This window comes from Carettochelys insculpta, chromosome 8 (genome assembly GCF_033958435.1).
Source record: "Carettochelys insculpta isolate YL-2023 chromosome 8, ASM3395843v1, whole genome shotgun sequence".
In the NCBI taxonomy this organism is placed as follows: Eukaryota; Metazoa; Chordata; order Testudines; family Carettochelyidae; genus Carettochelys; species Carettochelys insculpta.
In genome coordinates, this window is record NC_134144.1 from 45,996,068 (window position 1) to 46,014,310 (window position 18,243).

At 39.6% G+C, this 18,243-nt stretch overlaps 1 long non-coding RNA gene across 3 annotated transcripts in view; it reads right to left on the bottom strand.

The window, feature by feature from the left end:
- Positions 1-8,402, bottom strand: part of LOC142017089 (uncharacterized) — a 57,554-nt gene extending 49,152 nt beyond the window's left edge. For 2 of the 3 annotated variants that reach the window (XR_012646434.1, XR_012646435.1), the window contains exons 1-2: positions 8,353-8,399; positions 1,349-1,416 (exon numbers count right to left, since the gene is read on the bottom strand). This is a non-coding gene — a long non-coding RNA (uncharacterized LOC142017089). Of the gene's footprint in view, positions 1-1,348; positions 1,417-8,352 lie in introns of all 3 variants that reach the window. The other variant, XR_012646436.1, reaches the window with a different exon arrangement.
- Positions 8,403-18,243: the final 9,841 nt, after the last annotated feature.

The window sequence follows — 18,243 nt, forward strand, 5'->3', positions numbered from 1 at the left end:
CAAAAACATACAATTTTTAGGGAAATCCAAATAAGATCTCTGTATTTGTTACAGAGCTCTGAACAGCAAAGGGTTATCTAGCTTAGGCATTGTAAGTACAAGCAACAGGACTCCATTGGCTTTAATTTGTCCATGTCTTTCTTTTGATACTACCAGTATTAATAGCTTCGCAAGGAAATTCTGCAGTCATTAATCATAATAATTAATCAGATCCAATTATATTGCATATAAATGCGAACAAATTGCTGAAAAAATAATGATCTATCACCAACATGTCACAAAGAAGAAGAGACTAAAATAGTAATTAGAAGCAAGGATTTAGTTGTGTACAAGTACTCTGCAACTGATTTTAACAGTGTGATGATCTGATGATGTAATTAGTGGAAAGTAAGTCTAGCAGGCTTCTGCAGCAGGCTGCCTAATGATTGTGCAACTAGAAAAAAATGAGTATTTGCATTAGGGCCCACTTCTACATTAACTACTGCTTTCTTGTTTTTAGACAAAAGCAAGAGTTTAGAAATAAGTGGATTTCAGACTCCTTAAACTAAGGCTTTTCTTTGTCTATAAATTCTACTTTTTTGGATTTTTATGGAAGGCAGTGATATTTATTAAGTGATGATCACTAATAAAAACAATTTAATAGATCTGTGCAATAAATGTATGTGTTCTGTAAAAGTACGGGGTTATATGAAAGTTGCAACTATGATTTCTCTGTGTGAGCATGAGTGTTCATGAATGTACGCACACAAGTATGCATATAGGTAATATTATGGAAATGGTAATTATGTTCACTAAACTTCTACCTGGCTTATGAAATATGCTGTAAAAGGAACTAACGTTTTCACTTCACTTCATGAGTACATCATGGAACTAACTACTATTTGAAGCAGCAGTTGTGTTTTCCTTTTAAATCACAGTTGTACATGACATAGGATTTTATTTTGCAATGTCTGAAACCTGGCCCCTCAACTAAAAAAAAAAAAAAATTAACTCTCAGTTAACCTCCAAAATTATTTTACTACATAGTTTTTTCTTCAATGCAAGTTTTCATAGTGTTCCTTTACAATGTGTTATATTTTTGTTATGTACACTGATGATTAGCACACATTTAATGAGCACTAAAATGTTCTTTTATTATTAAACTCCCCCATCACCTTAAAATGCTCAGTGTTAGCCCAATAGATTACATTTGAAATAGTTAACTGAAGATTGATGAGCATTTTTATGATGGATTTGCTACTTGAAAATAAATGTTAAGTTCATCATACTTTTCAATACTAAGCACTGCACTTTACTGCCTTTGATCTCAATGTTGTGACTACTACAAAGAAATAAAACCTTATCTTACCTTTTCCAGCATCTACTGCAGAAGACCTCAATAATGCATAAGAACATCTGGAAGTACGGTAATTTCAGCTATCAGAGATAAGAATTGACACAGAACAGGTAAACCCTACAAAGTCGTCATGTTGAAATGAGCTGATTAAGGTTTGGTAACATAAAGCATCATGTATAGTGTTTTCATGCTTGCTACATCTCGCTATTTCATATAAAAGAGAAATGTCAGTTATTTAATTCCTTTCAGTATATTTAATAGGTTGATTAGCTGGGAGCTATATTATATTTTACATAAAGAGACAGAAATGACTTCAAATCTATTGCCATGTATATCTATTCTGAGTTAACTATGAGTTCATAGAAAATACATGGGCATAGTAAACAGGGTTTTGAAATGACAATTTTTTACTGGTTGCAAGTGCTAATTGCTAGTTTCTCAAGGGTATAGAATTAATCACCTGCTAGATTTACAGTCTCTAGGTTGAGACCTGAGGATGGAGGCAATAAGAAAAGCTCTTGAGGGACATATCATATGGTGATTCTAAATATCAGTCTCTATGCATATGTAAATTGGCAACAAAGTTTTTTCAAAGCTCAAGTATGCTAATTTCAAACAGACAAGACTAAAGCTAGCTTTTAGCAGCTGTTTAACGTCTGCCTGTGGGTGGTAGAGAGAGCTTAAAATACAGGCAAACAGTGGTGCATAAGTAATTAAGCAACATTTTGCTGGGCATAAATAATTCTGTTTATATTGCTCTTTTGAAGAGTATAGAATACAAAATAACAGATCAAGTGCACCTTTGGTCACCAGAGGTTAACTGTTCTTCCTCTTTACCTTTCCTTTGGTCTCATATTTTAAGAAAGATTTAACTATGTGTTGCTGTTCTGTCATTTGTATTTTCAGGAACTTCATTTATCATTAAAGCAAAACAAATCCTTTAAAAAAGTTTTTAACTTACCATAGTAGCAGCTCAGCAGCATTATTTTTATGCTACGCTCAAATAATGCACTCTTTATACTAGGAAGAAAGTTTATTCCAAAGTATATCAGAAGCATGCATTTATCTGTATAGGCAGAACTGATTTTTCACAAGACTAGTCAAAGTTGATAAAAATATGATAGCTATGTGCTTTTTTTAAAAACTGTAAAAATCAGTGAGTCTGCTTAACTATTTTCAAGGTCATAAGGCTGTTGATAGTCCGTAAAACAAAATAGCCCTATTTTTGCAGTTCTTTCAATTTAAAATATTACATGCATTAAAATAATAAGATGACAGCTGTCATGATATTCTTATAAAAATAAGAGTTAATAATGTGGCTAAATGCAGAATGTTTGCCTAATTTTGATAGCTTGATCAAGGCTAGTGGAAATGACTAAAGCTTGAAAAACCAGTAGACAGGTTTAAAGAATGTTTTATTTGATTCAGTAAAAACCTTGAAATTGACTAGAAGGAAGGTGAAAGATTTAACATGATTTGGAAACATCTAGTCTGGAAAAAAGGATTATAGGGACTAACTGTGATAAGAGTCAGGGTTTTAAAACTTGGTTTTGATTAAATGTTAATGATTTAAGGAATTAACTGTTGAAAGAATGAATAGTTAATAAGTGGAAATATCCCATGTTACTGTAATGAAATCAAATACAGATAAACCATTTGTACTTAGGACTGTAACTACTAGTTTGCTGTAACAGGAAGAGCTATTTAGGGAGTGGGAGAAGGTATATTCAGAAGGGTGAGGTGTTGATTACAAAACTGCAGTTGGAACTTGCAGAACTTACTTCACTTCATTGTGTGTAAGTAGAGTTTGCGCCTATGCAGAACTGGCAGGAGGTGTAGCCCACTAAACAGCAGGATTTTCCTGTGGGTGAGCCCTAACTTCTCTGAAGGCCCTGTGCCTCTAAGTTGTCTCCTGGCTCGTTCCCATTGTGTGGCAACAAAGCTCCATGGGTTACCCTGTCAGCTACAGTGTTCAAAACTTCTCTATTCAGATAGGAGGATATAGAACAGTGGCAGGCAACTTGCAGTCTGCTGGCCACATGTAGCCCATCAGGCTTCCATGTGTGGCCCACAAGACATTTTGTTTACTCTTGCCCATGTGCAATGTTGCCAGATTCCTCTGGTTTCAGTCTATGTATTTTTTTTCCTACCAATCTCACTAAAGCAACATGCATGTAAATCAAGATGCATGCTGATTGCACACAACATTGACTGTGAGAATCATGCACTCTTTCCGCATCCAGTCATAGAACTGCTATGGTTCACTCATCACATCCTGCAAAGTCGAGGTACACTAGTGCAGATATTGTAGTAAAATTGGGAGATGGTAAATCCTGGGAGACTGTCTTGGTTACGACAATCTTGAGGGGCACTCACTAGCGTAGGTTGCCCACCACTGTTACTCTGGGCTCACCCCAAGTTCAGATCTGGGTTCCATTTTAAGTGAATGTCTGCTGGTGTCGATACGCACATTGATTAAAAGTTTTGTTCTGGGATGTTTTGCAAAATCAAAACCAAGGGTAATTCAGATCCAACTTCCATTTGATCCAAGCCACCAACATTCTGGATGGTTCAGATAAAAGGCTCTAGTTCTGACCCGCTTCATTTTGCTATTACAGAAATGTCACTTTCTGGGTTGCCTATTGCATTCTGGAAGCATAACCATTTCTACCTGTCTGGAAAGGAAATTATTTTCATAGCGTTACAGATGTGTAGAATTGGAAGGGATCTCATTAGGTCAGTAGTTCAGTCTCCTGTATTCAAGGACCATAAAATAACTAGACCATTTCTGACAGGTGTTTGGAACCTGTACTTAAAAACCTACAGAGATGGAGACTCCACAACTTCCGTAGGCAATTTGTTCCAGTGCTTATTTATCCTGATTGTTAAGAACTTTCTCCTAATAGCCAAACCAAACCTAGGTTGCCCACCACTGTTACTCTGTGGGTGGGTGGGAGCAGGGGAACCTTTTTTTGGATAAGAACCACAGACCTACAGAAAAATCAGTTGGGGGCCACATGCAAGTGAGAAGCAAAAAACAACAAAAACAAAAACAAACAAAAAACCAACACCATAGATTTGACCCTAACTGAAAAGCAGAAGTAGGAAAATTGGAAAATTCCTTGCAGCAATTTAAGTCCATTGCTTCTTGGACTAAGCTCAGAGGTTAACAAGGACAATTTTTCACCGTTCGCTTCCTAATAACTTTTTATGTTCTTGAAAACTGTTATATCCCCCTTTAGTTTTCTCTTTTCCAGACTAAATTTATTTCTGAAATCTTTCTGCATTGGCCATGTTTTCTAGGCCTTTAATAATTTTGTTGCGCTCTTCTGGAGTGTCTCAAATTTGTCTGCATTTTCCTGAAATGAGATGTCCAGAACTGGACACAGTACTCTAGCTGAGGTCTTATCATCATGGAGTAATGTGGAAGAATTAGTTCTTGTGTCTGGTTTCCAGCATACTAATACAGGAGTCTGGTTCTGTGATGGGGAGTCTCATGGACAAGGTGTGCAAAAGAGGATCTTATTTAATGAGGGGAAGCATAGCGCCCCCCCAATGGACTAAGTAAGCTTGGACAAATTAAGCTTTGTCTGCATGGATGTGGTGGTGGTTGTGCTTCACTTACAGTATAAGCAGAAGATGTTCTAAAAAAGAAATAGAAATGTTCACTCTATAAACATAGTAAAACAACACAACTGAAGACAGAAATAAATGGTCCAAGATATGTTGGAAAAAGGAACAAAGCAGACTTTTGTTATGACTGTCTCAGGGTGTAGTATGCATATCCAAATCTCTGGCCTTGAGAGAGGGTGGGTAGTTCTTTTTACCAGTACTAACCGGAACTGCAGTCATACTAGTTGCCTGGTCACCACTAAACTATTCAATTTGGATTCATCTTTGCAAACAGGGCCTTTTCCAGCGTACACTGTACTAATAGCTCACTGGAACAGCTCACTTAAGAAACCATTTGTATCCAGTTGTTGGTTTTACCTGTCCTGCTAGAGCTGGTAATTTTTTTCCATTGGCTTTCTCACATGTTCCATATTTCTGATGTTAGCAGGCCCATGATGGGGATCAGAAGGCAAAAGGGGCAATTACACTGGGGCCTGACAATTTAAAAGAGCTGGAGGCTGCTGGCTGCTGCTGTAGAGGCAGTGGCACTGGCTAGAGCCCCATTAGATCACCTGCTGAAGCCCTGCTCGACACCCTCTGGGCAGCTCTGAGGGCTGCCTGCAGCCCTGTCCCTTCTGCCTGAAGCCCCGCCATTTCCTGAGCAAAGAGCTGGCTTCTACCCTCACCTTGCTTAGCAGTCTGGCAAGTCTGTCCCCCCGCTCCCACTGATGGTAGTGCATGCTTATGCTTCCCGAGCTGGTGGAGCCTGCTTTTGCAAATTTCAGTAGTCTTCTTCATTCCACGCAAAACCAGGAAGTCTGTTCCGTAGCTGGCTGTCTGCAGCAATAATTAAAACATAGTAATTTTTGGTATTTTTTGTGGGGCAGAGAGGAAAGTTGTTTCTATTGTTAATTCAGTGGGAGAAGATAGTTTGTGGCCACACTGATTTCTTGCTCCAGGAGGTTATAATTTTCAATAGTCTGTTTAATGGCTTGGGAGTGTTTTTATTCTCTTGGAGATATCTGAAAGACAGTGAATTCTTGGTTTACCACATTGCCTCTTCCCAGTTACAGAGATGAGACTAGTATCACAAAATCTGGCCTCTGATAAATGGCAAATTAACAGAACCACTTATCTCCTTAGAGACTTTCTCATTTTCTTTAGTCCACAGAATTTTAGAGACTTATTATCTTTGGTGGGACTGTTAAAGTAGTAATTAAAAATGGGGAAAACCATCTGTACTACTCTATCTGCTTCCATTCTGTCCAGCTAGAAAAATATGATTAGTTCTTTTTGCCTGGGCAGTTAGCCAAAAATTGGGGTCTTGTAAGTTATTTCTGCTAACAGACATTGATGCGTGGGTCAGGTTTCTTTGATTCACTTCTGTTTATTTCCAAGATTAAATGTTGAATGTCCTGTTTTCTTGAACATAGGAGGAATCAAATGAATTACACTGCACCAAGCTTCTTTTGCCAGGACCCCCAAAAACTTTCTAGACCTCTCATCAGAATCATGCAACAGTGCTTGTTGGGCGAGATTGGTGCTTTGTGCTCTATGATGCGTCTCCTGTGCTGTTTCTTTCCTGACCTGCCCCCCCATCCCTTTCCCCAGAACCATACTAAGGAAGTCCAGTGAGTAGTACAATGAGATTTCTGGCCTGATGTATTTTGCTGGACTTGGAAATTTTAACTTTCCAAACAAAAGTAAACCTTTGAAAAACTTAGGATGATGTTAACTGACATTAAAAGAGCTATCACCCACTCAAACTTCCAGTGGCCGATTTAAAAAAACCCCTTCCCACTTGCTTAGAAAGTGGAAGGAGTAAATGACATATTTAAACACTCTCAACTTTACTGCTGTTTTACTTTCTCATATATGCACAGGAGTTCCACTGGGATTAAAGGAACCTGTACCTACATAATGGAGAGCAGAACTTGTCCCTTAACACGCCTTAGAGTAAAAGAAAAAAAAAAATCAGTTATCTGTATCTCTACCTTGGAGACACTGCTGGACCTCTGGAATACATTTTAATAGTGAATCTAGAGAACAACATCCTTGAATTGATTTTCATTTTCTTTTTCTTCATAGTTTTTTATTTATATTATTATGTGGGCTTGAATCCACCTGTAGCCATTTTCTTTCATCTTCCAGATGCTAATTTGCATAGTAACCTAAATTTGTATAGGGGATGGTAAACGTTTGGCTAGTCCATGAATTTTAGAACTGTTTTCTCTAATAGGAATAATGTTTTTGCTTAAACTTTGTATTTTTCCTGAGTTTTAAACCAGCTCCTGTAAAATTAAAAAATGGGAATTTCATATTTCTCTTCTTTTGAAAAGTATTTTACATTTGCTTGAATAAATATTGTCCTATGGAAGGAATCTGATTAAAAGAAAGTACCTGAGTGCCAACACTATTAACTCTCGAAGAATATTAAGGTATTAAAAATACACATCCAATAAGCCAACAGGTGCATCTAGTTCATTTCCACCAATCATAGAAAGATTTCTTTTAGCTCCAAGTAACCCACACATATTAAAAACCCTTTCAGCTGTCATGCTAGTGTGGCAGAATTTAGTTTTCTTCTGAAGAGCTCACTTGTCCCATGAGTATAAAGACAATAGTACACTATCCAGAAAGCCAATAAATCAATTAGCTTTAACAGCCAGTGTTCAGGAAATGCATTTATTTTCTTCATTGAAAACACAGTTTTTACTTGTAGCCATACTTCATACTGTTAAAGTCAATTTTTCATGTGGAAATTAAATCCAGTGGCTGAAAATCTGCTTGTAAATTTCATCACATAAAATAGAAATGTACTTACTGTGTAAGATCACAAGTTTGTTTTATTTGTAATTATCCATATTTAGCATAATTGAGAGTTAAAACGGCAGCTAATAGCCAACTGTCTCAAATTACTACTGTCTGTAACTTTACCTTGTAAAAATATCAGTGAGCTTTTTAGTTGCAACACAACTCCTAAAGCCCGCAGTTTTAGAGCAGTTAATTGAAATAGGTGATTAGTAGCTTAATAATGTGTTCTTCTTTGTTTAAAAACTGCAGGGAACATGTGCAGGAAAGCATATGCAATTTTGTATCCCTAAAACAAAATCTATTTGAAAAATGAGCCGTTTGTCTTCCTTATTAGTACTTTATACTTATATTTTGAGGCACTTAGTTTGATCTGTTCTGAGAAAATGTGTAAACCTGTGTTTTTAATTAACAATATGAGTACTGCATGCTGAGTGAATTCAAGGAGTGTAAGATGTCTGGCAGCATCTACAAATATTAATAACGCTTAGCATTGAAATAATGCCTACTATGTTCAGAGTATTTTCAGTACGATACCCCTGTGAAGTAGATGGGTTAATATTAGTAATCTGGTTATGACATGGTATACCTACCTTCTGCAGCTCTGGATATTAGCCGCCACAGCCTTACTGCTTACTCCCTGCTCCAGGAAGCAGCAGACTAACAGGAAAAGAGCAGTGAAGGCTGGGCCCTGCAGGCCTGCCTAGAAATGCTGCATGAAAGCAGCCAATCAGAGCCCAGCAAGCTCAGGTAAAAGGGGCTGCAGGGGTTCAGCTGGTCAGTTCCTGGCTGCAACGAGAGGGGTAAGGAAAGATTCTCCCCTCTTGCTAAACAGCTCAAGGGACAGTCACAGTTTGTTACTGGGTACGTTTGCTGAAGCTGGATTTTCAGGGAGAGAGAACCTTAACCCCAAGATAAGGGAGATGCTAAAAGGGGCAGAGTAGGAAGAGGCCCAGAGAAGCAGCAGCAGCAATGATTGAACATAAAAATCAAGCAGTTTGTAGCTACTGTTTTTAGAGAGTCCTCAGATTTTAACCTGGAGTAGCGGCTGGACTCATGTTTCCATATTGGCCACAGTGATGTGAACTCCAAGAAGGGGACAAGGCTTATCTGACAGCCTGAGAAAAATCAATGAATTTCAAGGGTCCAAAGCTGAGGCTGAAGACACTAATGTGATCTGCCCTGGAACTTCCATTCCAATGCATCTGATGAAGCGGGTCTTTGCCCACGAAAGCTTTGCTCCAAAAAATCTGTTAGTCTGTAAGGTGCCACAGGACTGATCGTTATTAATGTGGGCAATGGGACTTTTTACTGAATTCTTTACTACCCTGGATGGGGGTTCATTTGAACTTTGTGACGTGACTGAAGGGCCAAGTCAGAGAAGACCCACCAACATTGACCAGCAGCCTGCAGGAGTGCCGGGGGGGAAAGAATAGTAATATCTTACCCAGCTGCAAGGAGCCTCTCGAAGTGAGTGCCTCTCCCATTTCACCCCATGTTACAGATGGGAAGTTTGAGCCAGAAAGTTTGTGCCTGAGACTACGCAAGTCAGTGACAGGAGTAGAGCTCCCAACCCTGGGCTCATTCCACCATATCATGCTGCCTTGCAAACTACAGCGTAAGACAAAAATGTAAGTTGTCTTTAGGGTCATACCGCTGCTGCTGTTGACAGGAGCCATATTATGAAGGTACTGAACAAAAGTTCTAATTCAGGCATGAATGTAAGTAGGAGCTGTTCTCTAAATGTTCACAAGGACTCTAAATTACCATGTAAACTTAGGCCTGCAGCAATCAGAAAGGGGTGGAGCATCTTTGGTCAAAGCTGGCCACAATTCTAATTGGCAGGCTCAGCTTCTTCCCACATGGTTCCTTCTCCCACCCTCTACTGGCAAAGTGTGTGCCTCAGAGCTAGCTGTGCCCTTTACCCCACCAGGTGAAGGCAACTGATCTGCCCTAGTCAGCACTTTGTCACAAGTTCCTTTGGAACTCTTGGATGAATACCATGTGGTCTTAGGGATTTATGACTGTTTAATTTATCAATTTGTTCCAAAAATCTCAATCTGGAACAGATGACTCAGAGAGGTACTACACCCTCAGGAAAATATTGCTTATTGGAAAGCCTTTTTAATAAGATCAATATGAAGAGACTGATGCATAGTTAACTAACTGAAAGCCTACATCAAACAAACAAACAAGCAAACTGGGCAAATGGTGATAATAAAAGAGCTACGTGAAATACAAAGATATGTAAAACAATGAGTAAGTACGGTGCATGCTGGTGTGGGAGGCTCATTTAGGTCTATGCCTCTGTATTTATGGAGCTGGTGAAATTCAGGCCTAGTTTTTTTGTGACATGGTACAAAATATGTAACTAGCAAATGTGGTGCCATTTCAAAAAGGTAAAATTAAAAATGAATGAAAACAAGACCAACAAAAGTTGCAAAAGTGTCATAAGTCTGGATTTCAGTCCTCCAGTCGTGGAGTTTAAAGAAGTAATGCAAGTTAAAGCAATACGAAAAATAATGGGAAGCCACATTCCATGCCTCAGGTGACCATTTTGTAAAATGGGGATAATAATGCCTCAATCTACAGAAAGCTGAGCAGAAGTAGAAAGAGGTTAAGTGATTTACCCAAGGTGACGCAGGGATGACCAGCTATCAAATCCAGGTATCTTGACTTCTAGACTCCAAAATTACTAGATTGCACTTTAAAATTTTAAACTTGCTTTGCACAGTTGATCCATGTCTGGAAGTAGACTTTCAGTTTTCATTTCAGTTTTTTTGTTGGTATCTCTGTTATATAAGCATCATGCCGATTCACTTTCAGTGCTATTTCCAGTAAAGCACTGTTACTCCAGATCTGAAGTGGGTCTGCCCCACAAAAGCTCATCACTTAATACATTATTTTGTTAGTCTTTAAAGTGCTACATGACTGTTTTTTTGTTTTGACTTACCTGGTCAAGATTGGTCTGGAGGGAGTCCTTTTGGAATAATCATTGATAGCTAAGGGGAACCATTAGTGTCAGTTTCATATAAGCTGCACTGCTCCTTCTCTCCATGATGAAAACCATTTCCTTCTTTTGCAGGTGGAGTTTTGTTTGAGGCTTCCTGTTTGTCATTAACTCTCATGTAATCTAGAGTTGTTTTTCCAAAGAGGTTGTTCAGGAACTCTTTAGGAGGTAGTAGCTGGGTTAAAAAAATCAGAGGAGGAGAGTAAAAAAGTAGGAAAGTGAAAAGATGAACTGTTCTGATATGGCCAAGCAGAAATAGTTGCAGTTGCTTTCCTGACAAAGGGTAGGGAATTGCAGCAGTGATGGAAATGCAAAAATAAAAATATCAAAACATAAAGACTTGGAGGAGGGTGAGGCTTAAAGAAAACAAAGAGAGTACGTAGATGCAAATGAAGATGTGCAAAATGAGTGCAGAAGACTGGACCTTCCTTTTGCTTTAAGATTTACTCTCCTCATGCCAGGAAGTGTTTTAGACATAAAACCTCTCCTATTTCCCTACTTTTATCCTGTGGTTACTTTGCTATTTGATAGAATTTCAATAACATTCTGTAAATTTTGCTTCAGCGTCACTAGCATCCTATTGCTGTCGTTAGAAACAATATACAGATAGAGCCCTGCATGGATACAAAATTTATATCCTCAAAAATGAGTTATGGAAATCTGCACTAACATCCACAGATGCAGATACTTATGGATACAAAGTGGATATTCATAAATATGCAACATTGTAGGTATGAAATTTGCATCCGTAGGCACAAAAATGAGCCATGGATATCTGCATCCAAATCTGCGGGTGCAGATATCTGTGGATATAGAGCAGATAGCAGTGTATTTGCAGGGCTCTACATACAGAGGTACAGATCCACACCTGGTATATGTCAACACTCCTTGATTGAAGTCAGCAGGAAGAGGAGCTGGCAGAGGTTGGGTTTTTTCCCCTCTACACTATTATCTGTAGTGAAGGAGCATTTTGGAACCTTTTGCCTAAGTATTGGTGAGCAGTGCAGCAGGCAAGAGAGCAAAAGCTCAAAGTGAATGCAACTTTTTAACTGAGTCTTGAGAGGACCTTCATATTCACCCACATATGCTAAACCAAAATCTGCTGTTGCTAAATTGAGCAAGACAAAAGGAGGAGAGACTGGAAGGTGGTTAAGTATATGGAGGTTTAGAGAAGTTTCATATTGGCTTTTGTGGTGTCTGTCACAGCATTATTCTTTATTGATGCCTTTTCATCTTTGCTTTCGACTCAGTACATCTGAATAGTAAAATTCAGAATTACATGGTGCAGCCAGGGTCACTTGGATAATTAAAACTGACTGTCACTTTCACTTCATAGAAGCAGGTTGGTGCAGTGCAGCTAGCACAGCAATAAGGAGATTTTTATCACTGAGTTGCTGTTGGACTGTAGTCAAGCCATTCAGCCATCCACTTGCCTCTAACAAACTAACTTCCACTGTAAGCCAAAATGGGCCGCATGCTTTTGCTCACTTGCCTTTGTAAAGCACTGTAGTTTTTTTAGTGTATGTCCACTATTCCAGCTTGTGGAAACTGTGTATGTGTGCGCGTCTCCTCAAGATGGAAGCTACACCCCCAGCTGAAGTTTAGACGTAGTCTTATAGTTGTGTGGATGGAGCACTATGCAGTACTGAGAGCAAGTAAGCAAATTAAAAACTGAGCACTTCGATCAGTTATGTACTCCCCAAATTCTAAATTTCTCTTTTAACTGACTTCTCCATAAAAAAAATCCAAAAGCAACAGAATCTTGAACCCTAAGGCAACCGTAAGATGTTGTTAGTGAGATTCTGCAATGAGAATTGCGTGTGCACATGCACACACAACAAATGATCATTCTCAGAGTCAGTGTCAAGCTTTATTAATGAAGAGAAGGTGCCCCATGACTTGCTATAACTCTAGCTGTATCATTGGGTGAGTTCTATTACTTACTCCAATAGCTTACTTTCCTTCACCTAAAATCACTAACTTTCCTTGTTTTTACTTCAACACTGTCCTGCCTCAGTGATGTCATGTGTAAGTAGCCTTGCATCACAAACGTGTATATTTAATACTGCACATACCTGAAATATAACAACATTTTTAAGTATAATCTCAATTAATTGAATGATGAATTATCTATATAATAGACTGGCATATGTATCTCTCTAAATGGGTAGTGCTAGAAAAAGTCACTGGATGATTTGTTTGTGATTCTTGGGGTGGACTTTGGTGAACTGTGATATTGTAATCAAATCAATATGTCTGTAGTTGGGTCTTGCTCCGTTTTCCTACTAAATACTAATAATATTAAATACTAAAAACAAAGGAGAAAGGAAAGGGCATAACACTCCAGCCAGTAACTATGTCTCTTCCAAGATTATACCTGTTACTTCTGTGGAAAAATCTGCAGGGCTCAAATTGGACTCCCCAGCCACCTGAAACCCAGCAATGAGCCCCCTTAGCCAAGATCATCCCCTCCATCAAGGGATAACGCAAGAAGAGCTAGACTAAATACAGTAAACTCTTTCATATCCAGCAGCCCCAGTACTGGGAGGCTGCTGGATATTCAAATATTCTGAATAACAAAAGTACACTCATACCTCCTTGAACAAGTACTTTATTTACGAGTATTCGTTTAAACGAGGGACACATACCTTCCTTAGTTCACCTGACGAGTGAACTCCCCCGTGAATAGGAGCGTAACCCCCATAGCCTGACCCCCCCACTAGTTCTGCAGCCCCAAACTGTGGCAGCCAGACCCCCCTGCCGCCTGTACCCCCCATGGTCCCACAGCTTGACCCTCCCGGGGGCTCAAACCACAGCAGCCTGACACCCCTGCCGGCCCTGCGTCCAGACCCCCCCCCCCGCCATCTGTACCCCCTGTGGCCCTGCATCATGATCCCCCTGCCACCTGTACCCCCATGGCTACACTGCCAGACCCCCCTGCATTCTGAACCCCCCATAGCCCATCTGCCACACACACCCCCGCCTTCTGTATCCCCTGCGGCCCTGCAGCCTGATCCCCCTACATGGCCCCAAACTGCGGCAACCTGACACCCCTGCTGGCCCTGCGGCCAGACCCCCCTGCCACCTGTATCCCCTGCAGCACTACAGCCTGACCCCCCCCCCAACTGCCCGACAGCCTGATCCCCCGCTGCCTGTACCCCCCGTGGCCCCACAGCCTGACCCCCCACTAGCCCCTATGGCCCCAAACCATGGCAGCCAGAACCCCTCCCCCCCAGACCCAACCCCTCACCAGATTTTAACCCTCCCTCCCATTCATGGCCCCACACTACCCGCAGCCTTTAACCCTCCCAACCCAAGGTTCACTTACCCTTCAAAAGCAGCACCACATGTTGCCACGCCTTCCCCGAGTCAGGAGCCCTAGGAACCAATCAGAGACTTTTACATGTATTTTAATAGGAATTTATTGTCCCACTTACGAGTTTGCGCCTACGAGCGGAAAGTTGGGAACGAATTGTGCTCGTATAGTGTGGGATGAGGGTATACCTAGCAATGCCTAAAGAAAAACAACATTAGATATTAAGAAACAAACAAAAATGGGTGCAGAGTACTTTATTTACCAACAACTGTAGTATTGTAAACTGTAAACTTACACTGTATTTGTTGTATTTCTTTGTATTTACTTTCACTATACTCTATTTATGGAAAATATAACTTAATGCTGGTTATCTGAGAATTCTGAATGATAAATGTCTCCATGAAGGTCTCTTTCCCATGATCTTCTTGTAAGATGGCATACTGTTTACTGGGAGTTTGCTTCTAATAAAACAGGTGGTTCCTGTCCAGCACCACCACAGGAAGCTTTTTTATTTTTAATATAGTTGACCAGGCTGTTTTTCTGGTTGTTTTCTTTTGCCTTTGTAGGCTCAAATTCTCTCTCTGAACTTTTGAATAAACTGTTTAGTCAAGTCATTGTGGGATGGATTGGAATGTAATTGACCATGTGTGATTTCACTTAACTTCATGAAATCTTGGAGTTCTGATGAAGCAAATGATTGAACATTATCACAAGCAACCTGCTTTGAGGTTTTCCCCTGCCCCCAGCAAACAAAATGAATAGGACTTCAGTTAATGCATGGATGTGCATGGAAATATACGCAGCCATTTTGAGCAGGTATCAGTTATAGGCCGTGTCTACACTAGCCCCAAACTTTGAAATGGCCACGCAAATGGCCATTTCGAAGTTTACTAATGAAGTGCTGAAATGCATATTCAGCGCTTCATTAGCATGCGGGCAGCCGCGGTGCTTCGAAATTGACGCGGCTCATGGGAATAAGGGGACTTCGAAGTAGGCAGGGTCCTTTCGAAAAGGAGCCCTGTTGGGATGAGCTGCGCGGCAGCGAGCTGCATCAATTTTGAAGCGCCGCGGCCGCCCGCATGCTAATAAAGCGCTGAATATGCATTTCAGTGCTTCATTAGTAAACTTTGAAATGGCCATTTGCGTGGCCATTTCAAAGTTTGGGGCTAGTGTAGACGTAGCCATAGGAATGTGTTATTTAGCTCTAAAACTGTCCCATCAAGTCTATGATATACATTGTCATGAAACCCCTATATATCCTTGACTATTCCCAGCAAAGGGGTGTTGCCTTGTCTGGTACGTTCTCTAATATTTGCTACACAGGACATATTTGGACAACTTTTCAATTAGTCTGTTTGTATATGGCCAGCAAACATGGGTTTTTGCTGAAGTTTTCAGTTTAGCTATCCCATAGCTGTCTTATATGAAGCATTTTCAGCATTTGTTGCAGCTTGTTCCAGTTGACTGCTCTCCCTCATAGGATTTAGAAAACTTGACCCTCAAGCAGTAGACTGGGTGATAATACAACTGTGTTCTGACCACCACATGTTCATGCTTATATACTCATGCTAAATTAAGATAATTTAAGATGCATAAATTAAATGCATTAACCATACTCTGCAAACTGATACTAGGCTAGTGGTGGTTAGGGCATTCTACAGGCATTTGAATGCTTTCCTCTCCTGTAGCCAACTTCATATTGGTACTTGTTGAAGAACAAAGCCCAGCATTGCAAACATACAGAAGTCATTGTGGGAATACCTTTTCTGGGACTGAATAAAGATGTCAGTCTGATAGTCTGTTATTAAGGTAAAAGGTCAACTACATAAATACCAGTGAAACTTCTTAATATCCCTCAAACCAAAGGGAGGGTCTCTTTGTCTGTTTGCATATAATTGTTTCCAGCTGATGTTAACAAACAAGATGCAAATACAACTAACTGGTCTTTCACAGCTGTCAGGCAGAACATGTTATATGAGTGCTCCTGTGCATTGGGGTGAGGCATCACAAGCCAATCTCTGGAGAAAAACTAGGTCAGTAGAATTCGTATCTTCCTTAAATAGTGCTGCACAGGTTAGCTGCTGCTATGTTTAATCTTTTGGAAACAGAGCATCCAGTACTGTTGTGAGTTTCGGCAAATAAGGCCTGGAATTCATTATTTCATGGAAATGGAACTATGCAGTGTTTGTAGGCCATGGGACATTGTTGAGAACAATAATTTTATCATGTAAATTGAACAGGCCCTTTTGATCGACCGCCTGGCAATAGTTCTCAATTTTCTTTACATTTAAACTTATTCACTCTAACCCCATAGCACGACTAGCCTCAGCAACAAAAAAAGTTCTAGGGATCCCTAGCAGTGGATTTTTGTTATAACACAGAAGCTACTGCTACTCTGAAGCATTTTATTAGATAGAAAGCCTCTATTATGGGTGTACACATTAGGCATGCTTGAGATTCAGATTTAATTTGATCTGTAAATTAACATGAACCAAGTCCATGGCTACCCACCTGCTAACATACAATTTATGGGAAAAATACCTCTCTCTCTATGTGATAAGAAGTATTTGCCTACTTTTAAAATAGAATCAAACATTAATTTGGGAGAAGCACAGATCTCTACAGCCCCTTTCTTCTTGGGCATAGCTGCAATTGACAAACACATTAACTGTGATTTTCTTTGTTGCTGGTTCTTTCGAGCTCTAACTTCTCTATTGGTGTTTCACCTTTTGACCTGAGAGCGTGTTGAAATGGATGGGCTGTCTTAAAGTTTAGCTGGCACACAACTTCTAATGTTACTAACTGATCCACACAACCATTTAAATCTCTAACAGCTTTTCCTGGGAGTCTTAGTTAAGTCATTTCCATGATTGGCAAGTGTAAGTTGTACTCATTTTTTAGTGTCATGCATAGTGAATGACAACCCACCACTATAGCAAATAGCCATAAACAGATTATGCTTTTTCCAATGTCAGCATGCAAGATTGCCATCAACTCTTTCTTCTGTCTGTACATCTGAAGATACTCTAATATTTAGCATGGCTCTGAATAACTCAGTAATCCTGAAGAAGGTAATGGCAACTGCAGATCATGTCCTGTTCCAGTTGCAAAGAGTTCTCAGCCATTTGAAGTTCACCCCAAATGATATCCTTGGATATTTATAGTGACTTTCGCAGGATCTTGATTCGAAATTTTAATTCTTTTGTTCTTTCTGATGAAATTATCACAGATTTTCACATACAACATATATACATGTCCTGTTTTACAGGACTTTAGATGCAGTCTTCCCTTGAAACAGTAGTGGTGTGGTTATAGGTTTGTCTGCCTGGAGTGAGAATATTTAAAATTTGTTTGCTCAGTCCAGTATTTGCTGAACGTAACATTAATTTAATGTGCATCATCCTCACTTTGGGACAGTTGCTGTGTGTGCTGTGTTGCATTCTCTATGAAGTGTCTGTATCTTGGGAATATGTCAGGTCAATCTTTCTTAGCAAACATTTCTGTATGGCTTCATGTGTCTGACCATCACCAAGTGATTCTTTAAAGCAGCATCAAAATTAGCTCCAACTTCACAGTGCTGGGTTAAAATCTGCTTTTTTTTTTGTTGGCAAAAGGTTATGGAGATGACTGCCTTGTGTAGATATTATGCTTATTTTAAAAATTCATCTTTTTGCTTTACTGGTGCTATGAATATGAGGCAGTCCTTAAGATTTATATCCCGTGTGACAAAGGGTACCTTTTTGTTATCGCCTTGTTATTCATGTAGCAAAATATCTCAACGTTTTCTGTATGGAATTTTGAGCTGTCATAGCATTCATCATAGGGATACGTGTGCCAGAAAAGCTAGAAAATATTCCTGCATTAGGTCAACTTAGCTACAAGAAGTGTAATGCATTCTGCATCTTTTCTAAGAATGGGAAAAATAAACCATAGGAAAATGTGAAAGAAGTTTAACAATTCGAAGAGCTCCACATAACTTGTCATCATATAACTCATTTGGACAAGTTTCTATTTAATTTAACAATATTAAACCAGTAAAAAAGTATATCACATTCTTCAAAGCCTTAGTCCTGACTTGATGACTTGGGACACAGAGTCCATGTCTACACTTGGCCCCTCCTTCGTAGGGGGCATGGTAGTCAGGTTGATGGGAGATTA